Consider the following 6,003-nt stretch of genomic DNA (forward strand, 5'->3'; position numbering starts at 1 on the left):
AAACAAAGGATCAATCCAAGAAGAAGATATAACAATTATAAATATATATGCACCCAACATAGGAGCACCACAATATGTAAGACAAATGCTAACAAGTATGAAAGGGGAAATTAACAATAACACAATAAGAGTGGGAGACTTTAATACCCCACTCACACCTATGGATAGATCAACTAAACAGAAAATTAACAAGGAAACACAAACTTTAAACGATACAATAGACCAGTTAGACATGATTGATATCTATAGATATTTCACCCCAAAACAATGAATTTCACCTTTTTCTCAAGCACACACGGAACCTTCTCCAGGATAGATCACATCCTGGGCCATAAATCTAGCCTTGGTAAATTCAAAAAATTGAAATCATTCCAAGCATCTTTTCTGACCACAATGCAGTAAGATTAGATCTCAATTATAGGAGAAAACAATAAAAATTCCAACATATGGAGGCTGAACAACACGCTGCTGAATAACCAACAAATCACAGAAGAAATCAAAAAAGAAATAAAAATTTGCATAGAAACAAATGAAAATGAAAACACAACAACCCAAAACCTGTGGGACACTGTAAAAGCAGTCCTAAGGGGACAGTTCATAGCAATACAGGCATACCTAAAGAAACAAGAAAAAAGTCAAATAAATAACCTAACTCTACACCTAAAGCAACTAGAAAAGGAAGAAATGAAGAACCCCAGGGTGAGTAGAAGGAAAGAAATCTTTAAAATTAGGGCAGAAATAAATGCAAAAGAAACAAAAGTGACCACAGCCAAAATAAACAAAGCCAAAAGCTGGTTCTTTGAAAGGATAAATAAAATTGACAAACCATTAGCCAGACTCATCAAGAAACAAAGGGAGAAAAATAAAATCAATAAAATTAGAAATAAAAATGGAGAGATCACAACAGACAACACAGAAATACAAAGGATCATAAGAGACTATTATCAGCAATTATATGCCAATAAAATGGACAACCTGGAAGAAATGGACAAATTCTTAGAAAAGTACAACTTTCCAAAACTGGACCAGGAAGAAATAGAAAACCGTAACAGACCCATCACAAGCATGGAAATTGAAACTGTAATCAGAAATCTTCCAGCAAACAAAAGCCCAGGTCCAGACGGCTTCACAGCTGAATTCTACCAAAAATTTAGCGAAGAGCTAACACCTATCCTACTCAAACTCTTCCAGAAAATTGCAGAGGAAGGTAAACTTCCAAACTCATTCTATGAGGCCACCATCACCCTAATACCAATATCTGACAAAGATGCCACAAAAAAAGAAAACTACAGGCCAATATCACTGATGAACATAGATGCAAAAATCCTTAACAAAATTATAGCAGTCAGAATCCAACAACACATTTAAAAGATCATACACCACGACTAAGTGGTTTTTATCCCAGGGATGCAAGGATTCTTCAATATCCGCAAATCAATCAAAGTAATACACCACATTAACAAATTGAAAAATAAAAACCATATGATTATCTCGATAGATTCAGAGAAAGCCTTTGACAAAATTCAACATCCGTTTATGATAAAAACTCTCCAAAAAGCAGGAATAGAAGGAACATACCTCAACATAATAAAAGCTATATATGACAAACCCACAGCAAACATTATCCTCAATGGTGAAAAATTGAAAGCATTTCCTCTAAAGTCAGGAACAAGACAAGGATGTCCACTTTCACCATTACTATTCAACATAGTTTTGGAAGTTTGGGGCACAGCAATCAGAGCAGAAAAAGAAATAAAAGGAATCCAAATTGGAAAAGAAGAAGTAAAACTCTCACTATTTGCAGATGACACGATCCTCTACATAGAAAACCCTAAAGACGCCACCAAAAAATTACTGGAGCTAATCAATGAATATAGTAAAGTTGCAGGATATAAAATCAACACACAGAAATCCCTTGCATTCCTATACACTAATAATGAGAAAATAGAAAGAGAAATTAAGGAAATAATTCCATTCACCATTGCAACGGAAAGAATAAAATACTTAGGAATATATCTACCTAAAGAAACTAAAGACCTATATATAGAAAACTATAAAACACTGGTGAAAGAAATCAAAGAGGACACTAATAGATAAAGAAATATCATGTTCATGGGTTGAAAGAATCAATATAGCAAAAATGAGTATACTACCCAAAGCAATTTATAGATTCAATGCAATCCTTATCAAGCTACCAATGGAATTCGTCACAGAGCTAGAACAAATAATTTCACAATTTGTATGGAAATACAAAAAAACCTCGAAAAGCAATCTTGAGAAAGAAGAATGGAACTGGAGGAATCAACCTGCCTGACTTCAGGCTCTACTACAAAGCCACAGTCATTAAGACAGCATGGTTCTGGCACAAAGACAGAAATATAGATCAATGGAACAAAATAGAAAGCCCAGAGATAAACCCATGCACCTATGGACACCTTATCTTTGACAAAGGAGGCAAGAATATACAATGGATTAAAGACAATCTCTTTAACAAGTGGTGCTGGGAAAACTGGTCAACCACTTGTAAAAGAATGAAACTAGAACACTTTTTAACACCATACACAAAAATAAACTCAAAATGGATTAAAGATCTAAACATAAGACCAGAAACTATAAAACTCCTAGAGGAGAACATAGGCAAAACACTCTCTGACATACATCACAGCAGGATCCTGTATGACCCACCTCCCAGAATATTGGAAATAAAAGCAAAAATAAACAAATGGGACCTAAGTAACCTTAAAAGCTTCTGCACAACAAAGGAAACTATAAGCAAGGTGAAAAGACAGCCTTCAGAATGGGAGAAAATAATAGCAAATGAAGCAACTGACAAACAACTAATCTCAAAAATATACAAGCAACTCCTACAGCTCAATTCCAGAAGAATAAATGACCCAATCAAAAAATGGGCCAAAGAACTAAACAGACATTTCTCCAAAGAAGACATACAGATGGCTAACAAACACATGAAAAGATGCTCAACGTCACTCATTATCAGAGAAATGCAAATCAAAACCACTATGAGGTACCATTTCTCACCAGTCAGAATGGCTGCGATCCAAAAGTCTACAAGCAATAAATGCTGGAGAGGGTGTGGAGAAAAGGGAACCCTCTTTCACTGTTGGTGGGAATGCAAACTAGTACAGCCACTATGGAGAACAGCGTGGAGATTCCTTAAAACCTGGAAATAGAACTGCCATACGACCCAGCAATCCCACTGCTGGGCATACACAACAAGGAAACCAGAATTGAAAGAGACACGTGTATCCCAATGTTCAACACAGCACTGTTTATAATAGCCAGGACATGGAAGCAACCTAGATGCCCATCAGCAGATGAATGGATAAGAAAGCTGTGGCACATATACACAATGGAGTATACACTCAGCCATTAAAAAGAATACATTTGAATCAGTTCTAATGAGGTGGATGAAACTGGAGCCTATTATACAGAGTGAAGTAAGCCAGAAAGAAAAATACCAATACAGTATACTAACGCATATATATGGAATTTAGAAAGATGGTAACGATAACCCCGTATGTGAGACAGCAAAAGAGACAGTGATGTATAGAACAGTCTTTTGGACTCTGTGGGAGACGGAGAGGGTGGGATGATTTGGGAGAATGGCATTGAAACATGTATAATATCATATATGAAACAAGTCACCAGTCCAGGTTCAATGCACGATACTTGATGCTTGGGGCTGGTGCACTCGGATGACCCAGAGGGATGGTACAGGCAGGTAGGAGGGAGGAGGGTTCAGGATAGGGAACATGGGTATACCTGTGGCAGATTCGTGTTGATATATGGCAAAACCAATACAATATTGTAAAGTTAAAAAATAAATAAATAAATATTTTTTAAAAAGTAAGAAAACAAAGCTCACAATATATTCCCATGAATGGAAAACCCACTAAGGGGCTTAATTTCTTAGCAGAGAGAGAAAGGAAAGATCTAGAAGGAAGGGGTTGGGGGAAGCAGAGAGAAGCAGAGATTTTTACAAATCTTGTGAGCATGTCATTTTATCAGCCAATGTGAAGACAAGAATAAAGTGCTATTATGGCAAAAAAAAAAAAACATAAATAGCAGACATAAAAATCTATGCATGAGAGAGAGCATAAAATAACAGAAGTTTAGGATTTTAGTGATGATAAGCATCACTTCATTGTTTAATTTAAAAACAGAGCTTTGAAGCAAAAAATCGGAAACGTTAAATTTGCTAAATTGAGGTTGTTCCTAGATGTCCATGTATTATACTGCTTTCAGTACTTTGCATACTGTGGAAGGATTTTAGTTGTTTTAAGAATTGAAATAGAGATAAGAAGAGGTTGACTCGCAAAAGTAATGAGCACAGGCTTCCTCTTTGTCCTGACTCCCTGGTCCCTGAGTGGCACGTGAACCCAGTTTTTTCTTTCTTACTACCTCCTATCCCACGTGTGATACCGGTCAGAATAAGGTGACATCAGCCAATCCCAAATTCTACCTACTGACCTAATCTCACACCCCAATACCTCTTATGTCTCTCTTTGGTTTATAGTTTGAAGGAATAATTTCACCACGTGCTTGGATGAACTCTTAAGTGGCCAGTAGCTCTTCCAAACTCAAAAATCTCCCCACACATGTCCACCAACTGCCATTGCTAAAAAACAGCCAGTTTTGCTCAAGATGCAGGGTTTTTGTTTTTTTGTTTTTTTAAGACACAATGACTTTTATACAGAGCAAAACAACTGAGGTGTATTTTACTCTGAATGGGGATTGAAGGTTCAAAGACCAAGACTTGAAGAGGCATCTACACCATTCCATCTTCTCCAGAGCCCCACTTCAGCTTGATTAGACTTTGAAGAAGACAGGCACAAGGTAAAAGTGATACAAGGAAATGCATTTCAAAATATATTTCTGAAGCACTTAGATCTATACTTTAGTACCTGTATTTTTAAAGCAATGTTTGTAAAGTACTTAGATGGATGACAACACAAAAGCCACTAGGTACGTACTAAGTATACTAATATGTGAAGTGAAGTGAAAGTCGCTCATTCATGTCTGACTCTTTGGGACCCATAGAGAGTTCTCCAGGCCAGAACATTGGCGTGGGTAGCCTTTCCCTTCTCCAGGAGGTCTTCCCAAACCAGGAATCGAAACGGGGACTCCTGCATTGCAGGTGGATTCTTTACCAACTGAGCTATGAGGGAAGCCCAAGAATACTGGAGTGGGTAGCTCCACTCCAAAGTATGGAGGTACATGCTTAGTCTGTTTATTATTGTTCATACAGTAGACTGATGAGGATGCTCACTAGTAGTAAGATACTGTCCTAGCAAATGTCTCTATATAAAGGGGCATGTGTGCATGGTACTGACAAATGAATTTTCTAAGAACTACTAGGAAAAAAATTGGCTTGTGTGGATGACATAAATACCTCCTATTGTAAGTTTAAGAAATAACTGACTTAAATCTCATATGTTCATGAAATGCATTCAACTTTTTCATCAAAAAAAAAAATTATGTGTATAGACATGGTGCCCGATTACTTAAAGTCACTAGAAACAAGCTCAAGTATCAAATATTTCATCCTAAAACATCCAAATAGTAAGCAAATGTCTGTATTCCTTTAATAGAAACCAGTATTAAACTTCAGTATCAAATCAGACATTTTCCAAAGGAGTGCATGCAGACAACCCAAGGTACCACGAGGTGGCAGCACGTCCCCACAATAGCACGGCTCCCACACTGACTTGTTTATGCTCAGAGAGAAAACCTCAAGTGAGATGTTCCCATTAAATCCGAAGTGTTACCTTTAGGAAGAAATTCAGGATCAACTTAGCCCAAGTTTCCCTTCACCTTCCAAAAAAGAAACCTAAAGTTTCTGAAAAGTTAACAAGCAGTTTTCCTAAGTCAAACAAGCAGTTCATGGACAGAACTGGAATCAGAACCTCATCTTCTAGCCCCCAGGGCACACTCCCTAGTCGTGTAAAAATCTTTCAACATGCCCTTTCCCTACCCCAAAGC

This window comes from Bison bison, unplaced genomic scaffold (genome assembly GCF_000754665.1).
Source record: "Bison bison bison isolate TAMUID 2011002044 unplaced genomic scaffold, Bison_UMD1.0 scf7180017864062, whole genome shotgun sequence".
Taxonomy (NCBI): Eukaryota; Metazoa; Chordata; class Mammalia; order Artiodactyla; family Bovidae; genus Bison; species Bison bison.